Below are 15,708 nucleotides of genomic sequence, written 5' to 3'. Positions count from 1 at the left end.
GAATATGGAATATTTTTCTACTTTTTGGTGTCCTCTTTAATTTCCTTCAGTGTTTTATAGTTTTTATTATAGAGTTTTCACGTTTTTAGTTAAATTCTAGGTATCTAGTTTTATGTGTGGCTATTGTAAATGGGATTACTCTTTTGATTTCTTTTTCACATTGTTTACTATTGGCATATAGTAGTTCTACTGATTTTTGTATGTTGATTTTGTATGGTGCAACTTTTCTGAATTTGTTGATCAGGGTTCTAATAGTTTTCTTGTGGATTTTTTAAGTTTTTCCAAATATAAGATCATGTAATCAGAAAACAGGGACAATTTATCTTTTTTTCTTTCCTATTTGGATGCCCTTAAATTTTTCTCTCTATGCTGACTAAGTGGTGACAGTGGCATCATTTTCATGTTCCAGATCTTAGAGGAAAGGCTGTCATTTTTCTTTCCCATTCAGAATGATACTACTGGTAAGTCTGTTATATATAGCTTTTATTATGTTGAGGTATGTTCCTTCTATCTCCAGTTTATTCAGGATTTTTTTTTATCATGAAAGGATGTTGACTTTATCAAACTATGTGATCAATTGAAATGATCATACAGTTTTCAACTTTTATTCTGTTATGATGTATCACATTGACTAATTTGCGTATATTCTTGCATCCCAGGGATGAATCCCACTTGGTCATGATGAATGATCTTTCTACTCTATTGTTTAATTCACTTTGCTACTATTTGATTGAGTTTTGCAACATTTATCAGATACGTTGGCCCGCAGTTTTCTTTTTTGGTGTCTTTGTCTGGTTTTTGTATCAGGGTAATACTGGCCTCATAGACTGAGTTTAGTAGTACTCCTTCCTCCTCTATTTTTTAGAATAGCTTGAGTATGATTGGTATTAGTTCTTCTTTAAACGTTTAATAAAATTTGGCAGTGAAACCATCGGGTCCCAGCCTTTTCTTTACTGGGAGACTTTTTGTTATTACACCAATCTTATTGCTTGTTTCTGGTTTGTTCAGGTTTTAGATTTCTTCTGGTTCAATCTTGGTAGGTTTTATATATCTCAGAATTTGTATGTTTCTTCTAGATTTTCCAAATTTATTGGCATATATTTGCTCATAGTAACCCCTGGTGATCCTTTGAATTTCTACAATATTAGTAATAATGTCTCCTTTCTCTTTATTTATTTTTTTGAGACAGTCTTGCTCTGTCACCCAGGCTGGAGTGCAGTAGTGTGATCTCCGCTCACTGTAACCTCTGCCTCCTGGGTTCAAGCAATTCTGCCTCAGCCTCCTGAGTGGTATTACAGGCACCCACCACCATGCCCTGCTAATTTTTTTTTTTTTTTGTATTTTTAGTAGAGAGGGGGTTTCATCATGTTGTCTAGGCTGGTCTCGAACTCCTTACCTCAAGTGATCCACCTGCCTCAGCCTCCCAAAGTGCTGGGCTTACAGGGGTCAGCCACCATACCTGGCCAGTGCCTCCTTTTCATTTCTAATTTTATTTATTGGGATCTTCTCTCTTTTTTCTTAGTGTGGCTAAAGGTGTGTCAATTTTGTTTAACTTTTCAAAAATAGACTTTTGTTTCATTGATATTTTTTATTTTTCACTTCATTTATTTCTGCTCTGATCTTTATTACTCCTAGTTTTGGGTTTGTTTTGCTCTTGCTTTTCTAGTTATTTAAGATGCATCATTAGATTGTTGAAGGTTTTCCTCTTTTTTCAATGTGGGCACTTATAGCTATGAATTTCTCCCTGAGTACCGCTTTTGCTGTGTCCCTTAGATATCGGTATCTTGTTTCTCCATAATCGTTTGTTTCAAGGCATTCTTCAGTTTCCTTCTTAATTTCCTTATTGACCCACTGGCCATTCAGGAACATATTGTTTAATTTCCATATATGTGTATACTTTCCAAAATTCCTCTTATTTCTGCTTTTATTCTATTGTGGCCAGAGAAGATGCTTGATACTATTTCAACTTTTTTTTTTTTTTTTTGAATGTTTTAAGACTTATTTTGTAACCTTACATTTTGTCTGTCTTTGAGAATAATTGGTGTGCTGAGAAAAGAAATATTGATTCTGGAGCTCTTGGATAAAATATTCTGTAAATATCTTATAGATCTATTTGTTCAATGGTGCAGATTGTTTGTTGTTTCTTTGATTTTTCTATTTGGAAGGTCTCTCCAATACTGAAAGTGGGGCGTTGAAGTCTCCAGCTTTTGTATTGGGATATCTCTCTCTTTCTTTAGCTCTAATAATAGTTCCAGTGTTTGGTATACACATATTTATAATTGTTGCTTTCTCTTGCTGAATTTATGCCTTTATTGTTATACAGTGACCGACTTGGTCTCTTTTTACATCTTTCTCTTGACTGTATTTTATTTTATTTTTTTTCTGAAATAAGTGTAGCAACGCCTGTTTTTTGGTTTCCATTGGCATGGAATATCTTTTCCTATCTTTTTATTTTCTGTCTACGTGTTTCCTGTAGCAACAGATCAATGGCTCTTGCTTTTTGATCTAATCAGCTACTCTGTCCTTTTATTGATGAGTTGAGTCTGGTTACATTCAATGTTACTATTGAAAGTAAGGACTTGCTCTTGCCATTTTGTTGTTTTCTTATTGATTTGCCGTCTCTTCTTCCTTGCTTCTTTCCTTCCTGTCTTCCTCTGGTGAAGGTGACTATTTCTGGTGATTTTTAATTTCTTGCTTTTTATTTTTAGAGTATCATATGTTTTTTAGTTTGAGGTTATCATGAGGCTTGGAAATACTATCTTATTCATTATTTTAACCTGATAACAATTTAACACTATTTTTATAAACAGGCAATATTTTCTTTCATTCTTTTAGAAAGAAAACTAATAACTTTCTGCCTTAACTTCACCTTCATGCTTTTTAACATTCTGTTTCTGTATATATCTTACTGTATTGACTATGTCTTAAAGTTGTAGAATTTTTTTTTTCTTTCTGAGATGGAGTCTTACTCTTTAGCCCAGGCTGGAGTGCAGTGGTGTGACCTCAACTCACTGCAACCTCTGCCTCCCAGGTTCAAGCAATTCTCCTGTCTCAGCCTCCTGAGTAGCTGGGACTTGAGGTGCTGACTACCATACCCAGCTAATTTTTGTATTTTCAGTAGAGATGGCACTTCACCACATTGGTCAGGCTGGTCTTAACCTCCTGGCCTCAGGTGATCCATCTACCTTGGCCTCTGAAAGTGCTGGGATTACAGGCATCAGCTGCCATGCTCCGGCAAGTTGTAGTTATTTTTGATTTGCTTCACTGTTTTGTCTTTCTACTTAGAATAAGAGTAGTTTATATACCACAGTTACAGTGTTACAATATTCTGTGTTTTTCTGTGTATTTACTATTGCCAGTGAGTTTTATATCTTCAGGTGACTTATATATTGTTCATTAATATTCGTTCTTTCTGATTAAAATACTCCCTTTAGTATTTCTTACAGGACAGGTCCTGTATTGATGAAATCCCTCAGGTTTTGTCTGGACAAGTCTATTTCTCCATGTTTGAAGAATATTTTTGCTGGATATACTATTCTAGAGTAAAGTTGCCTTCCTTTAGCACTTAAAACATATCATGCCACTCTCTCCTGGTCTGTTAGGTTCCACTGAAAAACTCTGTTGCCAGATGTATTGCAGATCCATTGTATGTTATTTCTTTTCTTTTGCTGCTTTTATGATTTTTTTTTTTCCTTGACTTTTGGGAGTTTGATTATTAAATTCCTTGAAGTAGTTTTCTTTGGGTTTAATCTGATTGGTGGTGTTCTATAACCTTCTTGTCCTTGGATATTGATACCTTCTCTAGATGTAGAAAGTTCTCTGTTATTAACCCTTTGAATAAATTTTCTACCACCATCTCTTTTTCTACCTTTAAGGCCAAATAATGTAGATTTTTCTTTAAAAATTTTATTATACTTTAAGTTCTGGGATACATGGGCAGAATATGCAGGTTTGTTAGATGGCATACATGCACCTGGTTTGCGTGCCCATCAACAGGTCATCTAGGTTTTAAGCCCCACATGCATTAGGTGCCTGTCCTAATGTTCTCCCTCCCCTTGCCTCCCACCCCCTAACAGGCCCCATTGCGTGATACTGCCCTCCCTGTATCTATGAGTTCTCATTGTTTAACTCCCACTTATGAGTGAGAACATGCTGTATTTGGTTTTCTGTTTCTGTGTGTGTTTGCTGAGAATGATGGTTTATAGCTTCATTCTTGTCATTGCAAAGGAAATGAACTCATCCTTTTTTATGGATGCATGGTATTCCATGGTGTATATATGCCTCATTTTCTTTATCCAGTCTATCACTGATGAGCATGGGGTTGGTTCCAAGTCTTTACTATTGTAAATAGTGCTGCAATAAACATATGTGTGTATGTGTCTTTATAGTAGAATGATTTATAATCCTTTGGTTATGTACCCAGTAATGGGATTGCTGGGTCCAATGGTATTTCTGCTTCTAGATCCTTGGGGAGTTGCCAAACTGACTTCCACAGTGGTTGAACTAACTTGCACTTCCACCAAGAGTGTAAAAGCATTCCTATTTCTCCACATCCTTTCTAGCAGCTGTTTTCTGATTTTTTTAATGATCGCCATTCTAACAGGTATGAGATAGTATCTCATTGTAGTTTTGATTTGTACTTCTCTAATGACCAGTGATGATGAGCATTTTTCTTCATGCATTTGTTGGCCACAAAAATGTCCTCTTTTGGGAACTGTCTTTTCATATCCTTGGTCTACTTTTTGATGTGATTTAGTTCTTGTAAATTTAAGTTCCTTGTACATTTTGGATATTAGCTGTTTGTCATATGGATATATTTCAAAAACTTTTTCCCATTCTGTAGGTTGCCTCTTCACTCTGATGATAGCTTCTTGTGCTGTGCAGAAGCTCTTTAGTTTAATTAGATCCCATTTGTCAATTTTGGCTTTTGTTGCCATTGCTTTTGGTGTTCTAGTCAGTCTTTGCCCATGCCTATGTCCTGAATGTTATTGCCTGAGTTTTCTTCTAGGGTTTTTATTGTTTTAGGTCTTATGTTTAAGTCTTTAATCCACTGTGAGTTAATTTTTGTATAAAGTGTAAGGAAGGGGTTCCGTTTCAGTTTTCTGCATATGGCTAGCCAGTTTTCCCAACACTATTTATTATATAGGAAATCCTTTCTGCATTGCTTGTTTTTGTCAGGCTTGTCAAAGATCAGCTGGCTGTAGATATGTGACATTATTTCTGAGGCCCCTGTTCTGTTCCATTTGTCTATATATCTCTTTTGGTACCAGTACCATGCTGTTTTTGTTACTGTAGCCTTGCAGTGTAGTTTGAAATTGGGTAGCTTGATAACTCCAGCTTTGTTATTTTTGCTTAGGATTGTCTTGGCTTTTCCAGCTCTTTTTTGGTTTCATATAAAATCTAAAGTAAATTTTTCTAATTCTGTGAAGAAAGTCAATGGTAGCTTGATGGGGATAGCACTGAATCTATAAATTACTTTGGACAGTAAGGCCATTTTCACAATATTGATTCTTCCTATCCATGAGCATGGAATCTTTTTTCCATTTGTTTGTGTTATCACTTATTTCCTTGAGCAGTGGTTTGTAGTTCTCCTTGAAGAGGTCCTTCAGATCCCTTGTAAGTTGTATTCCTAGATATTTTATTCCTTTTGTAGCAATTGCGAATGGGAGTTCATTCATGATTTGGCACTCTTTTATTGGTGTATAGGAATGCTTGTGATTTTTTTTTTTTCCACATTGATTTTGTATACTGAGTCTTTGCTCAAGTTGCTTATCAGCTTAGGGAGATTTGGGTCTGAGATGATTGTGTTTTCTAAATATACAATCATGTCATCTGCAAATGGTGACAATTTGACTTCTTTCCCTATTTCAATACGCTTTATTTATTTCTCTTTTCCAATTGCCCTGGCCAGGACTTCCAATTCTATGTAAAGAAAGAGTGGTGAGAGGGCATCCTTGTCCTGTGCAGGTTTTCAAAGGGAATGCTTCCAGCTTTTTCCCATTCAGTAGGATACTGGGGCTGTGGCTTTGTCAATAAAAAGCTCTTATTATTTTGAGATATGTTCTGTCAGTACTTAGTTTATTGAGAGTTTTTAGCTTGAAGGAGTGTTGAATTTTATTGAAGTCCTTTTCTGCATCTATTGAAATAATCATGTGGTTTTTGTGATAGGTTCTGTTGATGTGATACATTTATTGATTTGCATATGTTGAACCAGCCTTGCATCCCAGGAATGAAGCCGACTTGACCATGGTGGATAAGCTTTGTCATATGCTGTTGGATTTGGTTTGCTAGTATTTTATTAAAGATTTTCACATTGATTTTGATTAGGAATATTGGCCAGAAACTGCGTGTGTGTGTGTGTGTGTGTGTGTGCGTGCATGTGTGTGTGTCTGCATCTGCCTGCCTGCCTGCCAGGTTTTGGTATCAGGATGATGCTGGTATCATAAAATGGGTTAGTGAGGATTCTCTTTTTTTATTGTTTGGAATAGTTTCATCCTGGTTTAGTCTTAGTAGGGTGTATGTGTCCAGGAATTTATTCATTTCTTTCAGATTTTGTAGTTTCTTTGCATAGGGGTGTTTATGGTATTCTCTGATGGTAGTTGGGATTTCTGTGGATCAGTGGTGATATCCCTTTTATCACTTTTTATTGTGTTTATGTGATTCTACTCTTGTTTTTTCTTAATCTGGTTAGCAGTCTATCTATTTTGTTAATCTTTTCAAAAAACCAGCTCCTGGATTTATTGATTATTATTATTATTTTATTTTTTTTTTGGATGGGTTTTTCATGTCTTTATCTCCTTCAGTTCTGCTCTCATCTTAGTTATTTCTTGTCCTCTAGCTTCTGCATTCATTTTCTCTTGCTTCTCTGGCCCTTATAATTGTGATGTTAGGGTGTCAATTTTATATCTTTCCTGCTTTTTCCTGTGGGCATTTAGTGCTACAAATTTTCTGTCTAAACATTAGTTTAGCTGTGTCTCAAAGATTCTAGTATGTTGTGTCTTTGTTCTCATTGGTTTCAAAGAATTTCATTATTTCTGCCTTAAATTCATTATTTACCCAGTAGTCATTCAGGAGCAGGTTGTTTAGTTTCCATATAGTTGTGTGATTTTGAGTAAGTTTCTTAATCCTGAGTTCTAAATTGTTCGCACTGTGGTCAGAGAGACGGTTTATTATAATTTCCATTCTTTGGGATTTGCTGAGGAGTGTTTTACTTCAAATTATGTGGTTGATTTTAGCTATGTGATGCTGAGAAAAATGTATATTCTGTTGATTAGCAGTGGAGAGTTCTATAGGTGAGTATTAGTTCCACTTGGTCCAGAGCTGAATTCAAGTTCTGAATATCCTTGTTAATTTTTTGTCTCATTGATCTGACTAATATTGACAATGGGGTGTTAAAGTCTTTCACTATTACTGCGTAGAAGTCTAAGTCTCTTTGTAGCTCTCTAAGAACTCGCTTTATTAATCTGGGTACTCCCATATTGGGTGCATATATATTTAGGATAGTTAGCTCTTATTGTTGTGTTGATCGCTTTACCATTATGTAGTGCCCTTCTTTATCTATTTTGATCTTTACTGGTTTAAATTCTGTTTTATCAGAGGCCAAGATGCAACCCCTGCTTTTTTTTTTTTTTTTTTTTTTTTTTTTTTTCCCCTTCCCATTTGCTTGGTAAATATTCCTCCATCACTTTATTTTTAGTCTATGTGTGTCTTTGCCTGTGAGGTGGGTCTCCTGGATGAAGCACACAGATGAGTCTTGTCTCTTTATTCAATTTGCCAGTCTGTGCCTTTTAATTGGGGCATTTAGTCCATTTACATTTAAGTTAAATTCATACAATATTATGTGTGAATTTGATCCTGTTATCATGATCCTAGCTACTTATTTTGCACGTTAGATGATGCAGTTTTTTTTTTTTTTTACACAGTATCATTGGTCTTTATATTTTGCTATGTTTTTGTAGTGGCTGGTACTGGTTTTTCCTTTCCATATTTTAGTGCTTCCTTTAGGAGCTCTTATAAAGGATGCCTGGTTGTGACAAAATCCCTTAGTATTTTCTTCTCTGTAAAGGATTTTACATCTCCTTCACCTGTGAAACTTAGTTTGGCTGGACATAAAATTCTGGGTTGAAAATTAATTCTTGAAGAATGTCAAATATTGTCCCCCATGCTCTTCTGGTTTGTAGGGTTTCTGTTAGTCTGATGGGCTTCCCTTTTTAGGTAACCTCACCTTTCTCTCTGGCTACCCTTAACATTTTTTCCATCATTTCAACCTTGAAGAATCTGATGATTATGTGTCTTGAGGTTGCTAAGTATCTCAGTGATGGTCTCTGTATTTCCTGAATTTGAATGTTGGCCTATCTTGCAAGATTGGAGAAGTTCTGGATAATATCCTAAAATGTGTTTTCCAACTTGGTTTCATTCTCCCAGTCACTTTCAGTACACCAATCAAACCTAGGTTTGGTCTTTTCACATAGTCCCACATTTCTTGGAGGCTTTGTTTGTTCCTTTTCATTCTTTTTTCTCTAATCTTGATGCTTTATTTCATTAAGTTGATCTTCTGTTTCTGATATCTTTTCTTCCACTTGATCAATTTGGCTATTGATACTTGGGTATTCTTCATGAAGTTCTCCTGTGTTTTTCACCTCCATCAAGGCATTTATATTGTTCTCTCAACTGGTTATTCTAGTTAGCAGTTCCTGTAAGCTTTTATCAAGGGTCTTAGCTTTTTGCATTGGATTTGAACATGCTCTTTTAGCTCAGGGGAGTTGTTAACCATCTTCTGAAGCCTACTTTTGTCAGCTCATCAAACTCATTCTCTGTCCAGTTTTGTGCCCTTGCTGGAGAGGAGTTGCGATCATTTGGAGGAGAAGAGGCATTCTACTTTTGGGAATTTTCAGCATTTTTGTGGTAAATTTTCCTCATCTTTATTGATTTATCTACCTTGGATCTTTGATGATGATGACCTCGGGATGGGGTTTTTGTGTAGGTGTCCTTTTTGTTGTTGATTTTGCTTTCTGTTTGTTTTCCTTCTATCAGCCAGGCCCTTCTTCAGCAAGTCTGCTGGAGTTTGCTGGGGGGGTCCACTCCAGACCCTGTTTACCTGGGTGTCACCAGCAGTGGCTGCAGAACAGTAAAGATTGCTGCCTGCTCTTTCTTCTGAAAGCTTTGACCCTGAGGGGCACCTGCCTGGTGCCAGCCAGAGCTCTCCTGTATGAGGTGTCTGTCAGCCCCTGCTGGGCGGTGTCTCCTCAGAAGACCCACTTGAGGAGGTAGTGTGTCCCTTAGTAGAGCTTGAGCACTGTACTGGGCAATGTGCTGCTTTCTTCAGAGCCAGCAGGCAGGAAAATTTAAGTCTGCTGAAACTGCACCCACAGCTTCTCTTTCTCCTAGGTGCTTTGTCCTAGGGAGATGGGAATTTTATGTATAAGCTCCTGACTGGAACTGCTGCCTTTCTTTTGGAGATGCCCTGTCCAGTAGGAGGAATTTAGAGGGGCAGTCTGGCCACAGGTGCTTTGCTGTGCTGCAGTGAGTTTTGCCTAGTCTGAGCTTCCTGGCAGCTTCCTTAACACTGTGAGGGGAAAACTGCCTTCGCAAGCCTCAGTAATGATACACACTCCTCCCCCTCACTGAGCTTCATTGTCCCAGGTGGGCTTCAGACTGCTGTGCTGGCAGTGAGAATTTCAAGCCAGTGGTTCTTAGCTTCCTGGGCTCCGTGTGAGTGGCACTCACTGAGCTGGACCACTTGGCTCCCTGGCTTCAACTCCCTTTCCAGGGGAGTGAATTGTTCTATCTCGCCAGGGTTCCAGGTGCCACTGGGGTATGAAAAAGAACTCCGGCAGCTAGCTCACTGTCTGCCCAAACAGCCACCTAGTTTTGTGCTTGAAACCCAGGGCCCAGGTAGTATAGGCACACAAGGGAATCTCGTGGTCTGTAGGTTGCAAAAACTGGGAAAACTGTAGTGTCTGGGCTGGAAAGCACAGTCCCTCATGGCTTACCTTGTCTAAAGGAGACAGCTCCCCAGCTCCTGACACTTCCAGATGAGGTGATAGTCCACCCTGCTTCTGCTTGCCCTCTGTGTGCTGCACCCACTGTCTAACCAGTCCCAATGAGATGAACCGGGTACCTCAGTTGGAAATGCAGAAATCACCTGCCTTCTGCATTTGTCTCATTGAGAACTGCAGACTAGAGCTGTTCCTATTCAGCCATTTTGCCAGAACCAGTCAGATTGGCTCTTTTGAGGCTATTTTCTAGATTCTATAGGTTTCTTCTTTTTAATTTTTTTTGAGTGTATTTTGAAATAGCCTGTCTTCAAGCTCACTAATTCTTTCTTGTGTTTGATCAATTCTGCTATTAAAAGACGATTACATTCTTCAGTATGTCCATTGCATTTTTTCCTCTCCAGAATTTGATTGTATATATTAATCTTTATTAAATTTATCTGATAGAATTCTGAACTCGTTCCTTGTGTTACCTTGAATTTCTTTGCATTTCCTTAATACAGCTATTTAAAATTCCCTGTCTAGGTCACACAGCTGTTTCTCCTGGATTGGTCTTTGGTGCCTTATTTAGTTCCTTTGGTGAGGTCATGTTTTCCTGGATAGTGTTGCTGCTAGTAGATGTTCTTTGGTGTCTGGGCATTGAAAGGTTAGGTATTTAGTGTAGCCTTCACTGCCTGAGCTTATTTGTAGCTATCCTCTTTGGGAAGGCTTTCTAGATATTTGAAAGGACTTGGGTGTTGTGATCTAAGATGTATCTACTTTGGGGGGCACTACAAGCCAGGTAATGCTGCGGTTCTTGCAGACTTAGAGGTACTGCCTTGATAGTCTTGGACAAGATCTGGGAGAGTTCTCTGTATTACCAGAGACTCTTGTTCTTTTCCCTTACTTTCTGCCAAACACATAGTCTGTTTCTTTGTTCAAAGTCACCTAAAGCTGGGGGTGGGGTGACACAAACACCCCTGTGGCCACCACCACTATGGCTGCACTGGGTCAGACCTGAAGCCAGCACAACACTGTGTCTCAGCAAGGCCTGCTTAACCAGTCCCTGGATACTGCCTATGTTCACTGAAGGCCCTAGGGTTCTATAATTAGCAGGTAGAAAAACCAGCCAGGCCTACGTCATTCCCATTAGAGTGAGGTCCCCCAAGTCCTGGAACTGGGCCCAGAAGTTTTGTTTGGGAGTTGAGGACCAGAGTCAAATGCCTTAGTCTACCTGGCATTCTATTTTACTGTGGCTAAGCTGGCACCTAAAGCACAAGATGGAGTCCTTCCCACTCTTCCCTCTCCTTTTCAAAGGCAGAGGAGCCTCATCCCAGAGCCACTGCCAACACAGGCCCTGGTGAATACTGCTAGACTAACACTGATGTTTTCTTAAAGCCCCAAGTCTCTGAAGTCAGCTCATCATTAATGCTGCCTGGCCTGGGACTCCCCACTCAGAGCAGTGGGTTCCGCTGTGGCCCAGGAGAAGTCCACAAATGCCATCCAAGAGTCATGGCCTGAAATCGGAGACCCCAAGAACGCACTTGGTGCTCTAGTCCGCTGTGGCGGCGGTGGTGGTATCTACGGTACAATACAAAGTCCTTTGTAATTTTCCATTTGCTTTTCTCAAGCAGTTTTGCCCCATAGCCACAGCAACTGGTTATGTGCTGAGTCTCACCTGAAACCAACAAGTCTCAGAGGCCCTCTATGTAGTACCTGTGTATTACAACTGGTTATTCAAGGTCCAAGGGATCTTTGGTTAGCAGGTGATGAATGCTGGCAGGGCTGGGTCCTTTCCTTGAAGGCAGTAAGTTCCCCTCTGGCCCTGGGTGTGTCTAGAAATGTCATCTGCGAGCTAGGGCCTCGAATGGAGGCCTCATGACTGACTGGTGCCCTATTTTGCTGTGACTGAGCTGGTGTATTAGATGTAAGACAACACCTTCTCAAGTGGAAGGACGAGGTCTCTTTGGAGTCGCACATTATAGCCTAGGGTTAGGGGAGGTATGATGTGAGCACTCACTTGGCTGCCACAGCTGGTGCCTCTGTGTGTGGTGTGTACCGTCCCTCACCTCCACCCCCCCCGCCCCCTGTCAGTCCACTGTCTACTGTCTCTGGGCCTGGTTCAGCCCTGGGACTCCTTGAGAGTTGCAGTCCTTTTGGCCTAGTCTGCCTTTCAAATTTCCCTGGAGACTGCTGCAGCCCTTGGTGGCAAGTTTGGAGGCACTCGGGCTCAGACCTCTGGGATTGGTAATTCCCCTCTGGCTAGGGCTGGCTTAAATGTTCCCTCTGTGGCGGGTGTCTGCTGAGTTTGGTCTGGTTTTCCTTTCTGCTCTAACAGGACAGCAGTGAGTTCAGTGACTCACAATTACTGTATTCTCTTTCTCCCGGAACCCAGAGAATCTCTCCATACCATGCCACCAAAGCAGGGAGTGGCGAAAGGGTTGCAATGGTGTTTCAGGACTGTTTTTGATCCCTTCAGTGCCTCGTTCAGAGGAATGAAGTTAAACCAGGTACTATGAATGCTTACATGATTTTTGGTTTTTTATGAAGTTTTTTTTTTTTTTTTTTTTTTTTTTTTTTTCTGTGTAGATTGTTGTTAACTTGGTGTCCTTGAGAAGGGCATGATTGCTGGTAGATCTTTCTATTCTACCATCTTGCTCTGTCATCTCAACAATTTTCTTACCAGGTGGCATTTTATATTGAAAATAGCCTTAACCCAAATTTTACCAAACCTTCCCATTTTTTTTTATGAACAAAGAAACATTAAAATAGTTACACTACCTATTCTGGTAAGCCCAGAAAGAGCCCTTATTCTCTGACTTTTGGCATTTCTCTAAGCATTGTGAATGAGAGGCTTGCTGTGAGCTGATGTAACACCATTCTGGTGAGTAGATGTGAATTTCCTATTTGGTTAAAGTGATAGTCCTCTGCAGAGTGACAGGGACAAAGGATCAAATACAGCAGATTGCCCCAAGATATTACAATACTGGGCTGACCGATTTTATTTGCCTGTTTTAAGAAAGGTCAGTGAGGTCCCAAGTATCTTTCTAACCCATGATATATACTGAATTTTACTTCTATTTGTTTCACCAGAGAAAAATGATTCCTAATATTTATGCTAATAAACTGTCTGGTGTTGATTTCGGTAAGCATCTTTGAAGTTCTTACCAAAATCCTTTGGGGGCTGGTATTCCTGATAAGTGAATTTCAACTGCTAACTAGATGCCTTTTGATTTCATCAGTGACCTGCACTGAGCAATTTTGAAGTAAATGACCACACAGCAAGTGTTAGTATATGACCATTTCCTTTCTATCTAGTAGGCACTGGCCTCAAAGTTTGGAAGTACCTTATAAATATGTGTAAAGTCTTGAATAAAAGGTGGGATAGTACTAGACTCTCCAAATGAGGATGTGTTTTAGATACACTTAAAATCTGATAGAGTAATATTGGGAAATCCTAATTGTGTTATGCATCTTTAGCATTCTCCCTCCTACCACAAGGGGGCAGCATTAGCCCCAATTGAGGCCCAGTGTTGACAACTGTTATCTTAGGGTCTCTCTCAGTCATTGGTGTTGCTAAAAAGGATTCAAAAAACCGTCGCATTAAACTGAATTTCACCTAAATGGGTAGGTGCAGAGTTTGGCTTGAAGCTGCTTAGCATCAGGGGCAGAAAAGAGCTGATCTGTTCTTAGTAGAAAGAATTGGGAGTAGGTGGGAGCTGAGTGAGTTGGGGCAGGGCGGAAGAGCCATCAGCCACATAAGACAGCTATGTCACCTGAGGTGACCAAACAGGTGGAGAATCTCTGGCCTCAGGATAACAGAAAGGACTTGAAAACAGGAATATCTAACAGGGATTTTCTGTTTGTGTGTTGCAGAATGAAATGCTTTCTTGCTGAGGGTCTTATGTGTTTTGATGCTTTGGAATTGCAGAAGTTAAAATTCAGCAGTCATGAAATTAGTGCCAGAGGTGACTTTGGGAATGTGAATCTCCTAGGAATTTATACAAATATTAGTAAAAGCAGTGGCCCTTCTATAGTATGGGACCTGGTGATTTGAGAATATCTTGTTTACATTTTAAGTTGCACAGTGACCCCATTCTCAGGCTAAAACTAGTGATTGATTTAAATAAATATATCTGGAGGAACTATTTGCTTACCCGGGTGCTGTAGGGAGACAACACATTTCTATTTAAATGTTGGTGTCAATGACTATTCTATTTGAAGCAAATGCACTGTCCAATTCAGAATGGTCCAAGAGGGATGAGCTTAATGCCGTAGTTTTCAGCTTTGTCTACATGCTGGAATCACTTGGAGTTAATTAAAGCTTTTAAGACACACACACACACACACACACTCTCTCTCTCTCTCTCTCTCTCTCTCTCTCTCTCAACCCAATATTGTTGGTGTCCTCCGTATTTTTTTTTCCCAATTCCAGATGGGAATCAAATAAACCTAAGTTTCTTTTTAAAAAATTATTTCTTTTTGAGATGGAATTTTCTTCTTGTTGCCCAGGCTGGAGTGCAATGGCGTGGTCTTGGCTCACTGCAACTTCTACCCTCCCAGGTTCAAACGATTCTCCTGCCTCAACTTTGAAAGTAGCTGGGATTATAGGCACCCGCCACCATGCCCGGCTAATATTTGTATTTTTAGAAGAGGCAGGGTTTCTCCATGTTGGCCAGGCTGGTCTGAAACTCCTGACTTCAGGTGATCTGCCTGCCTTGGGCCCCCAAAGTGCTAGGATTACAGGTGTGAGCCATTGTGCCCAGCCTGTTTCTTCTTAATACTCCTGTTCTTAAGAGATGCACAGTTTCTAAAACATCCCATTCTCTTTTTTAGCTTCCACATTGGTGTAACAAGGCAATGGGAATTCACTCCACAAATCTCAATGCCACAAGAAGTTATCTATGTGAGGTCTCCAGGGATGAGATGATCTACATACTCATGTCTGTTACAACAGCACTCTAGCCCAACATAATCATGTCCGTCTCTTGGAATGCATTGTGTGAACTTTAACTTACATGGTTCTGCTCTACCAATGAAGTCAGTCTCTAAAAAATGTTCAGAGAAGCTAATAGAGAATTATAAATAACAAAAGGACGTGGCCTAAGTCAGGTCAAGTCAAGTCATTCTTGGCTCTCAGTTCTGGAACAAAAATATTAATGATTATATATGCCTATCTAATTTTATATAACAAGCAGGCAATCATTCTTCCATCACTTCATTTCTTTCGTTTTTATTTTTTAAGATGGAATATTGCTCTGTCACCCAGTCTGGAGTGCAGTGGCATGATCTCAACTCACTGTAACCTCTGCCTCCTGGGTTCAAGCGATTCTCCTGCCTTAGCCTCCTGAGTAGCTGGGACTACAGGTGAGTGCCACCATGCCCAGCTGAATTTTTTGTGTTTTTAGCAGAGACAGGGTTTCACTGTGTTGGCCAGGATGGTCCCAATCTCCTGACCTTGTGATCCACCCACCTCAGCCTCCCAAAGTGCTGGGATTACAGGCGTGAGCCACCATGCTTGGCCTCTTCTATCATTTATTTGCCCATGCCTAGGGACCATCAGTGACCCTAATGAAACATGATCTTTGTTGTTTTCTGCTTTTGCTCAATGCTGGTTTTTGGCACTTCTAATCAAATGAATAATTCCTGGGATGTTCAGTTTGTTTTATGGCTGTGGCACTCCAGGAAAGCAGGACAGCTCACCTGCCCCACTCCACAGCTGACTCTAGCTGAG

This window comes from Sapajus apella, unplaced genomic scaffold (genome assembly GCF_009761245.1).
Source record: "Sapajus apella isolate SASKATOON/1434 unplaced genomic scaffold, GSC_monkey_1.0 scaffold24, whole genome shotgun sequence".
Classification (NCBI taxonomy): domain Eukaryota; kingdom Metazoa; phylum Chordata; class Mammalia; order Primates; family Cebidae; genus Sapajus; species Sapajus apella.
This window is presented reverse-complemented; position numbering follows the sequence as displayed.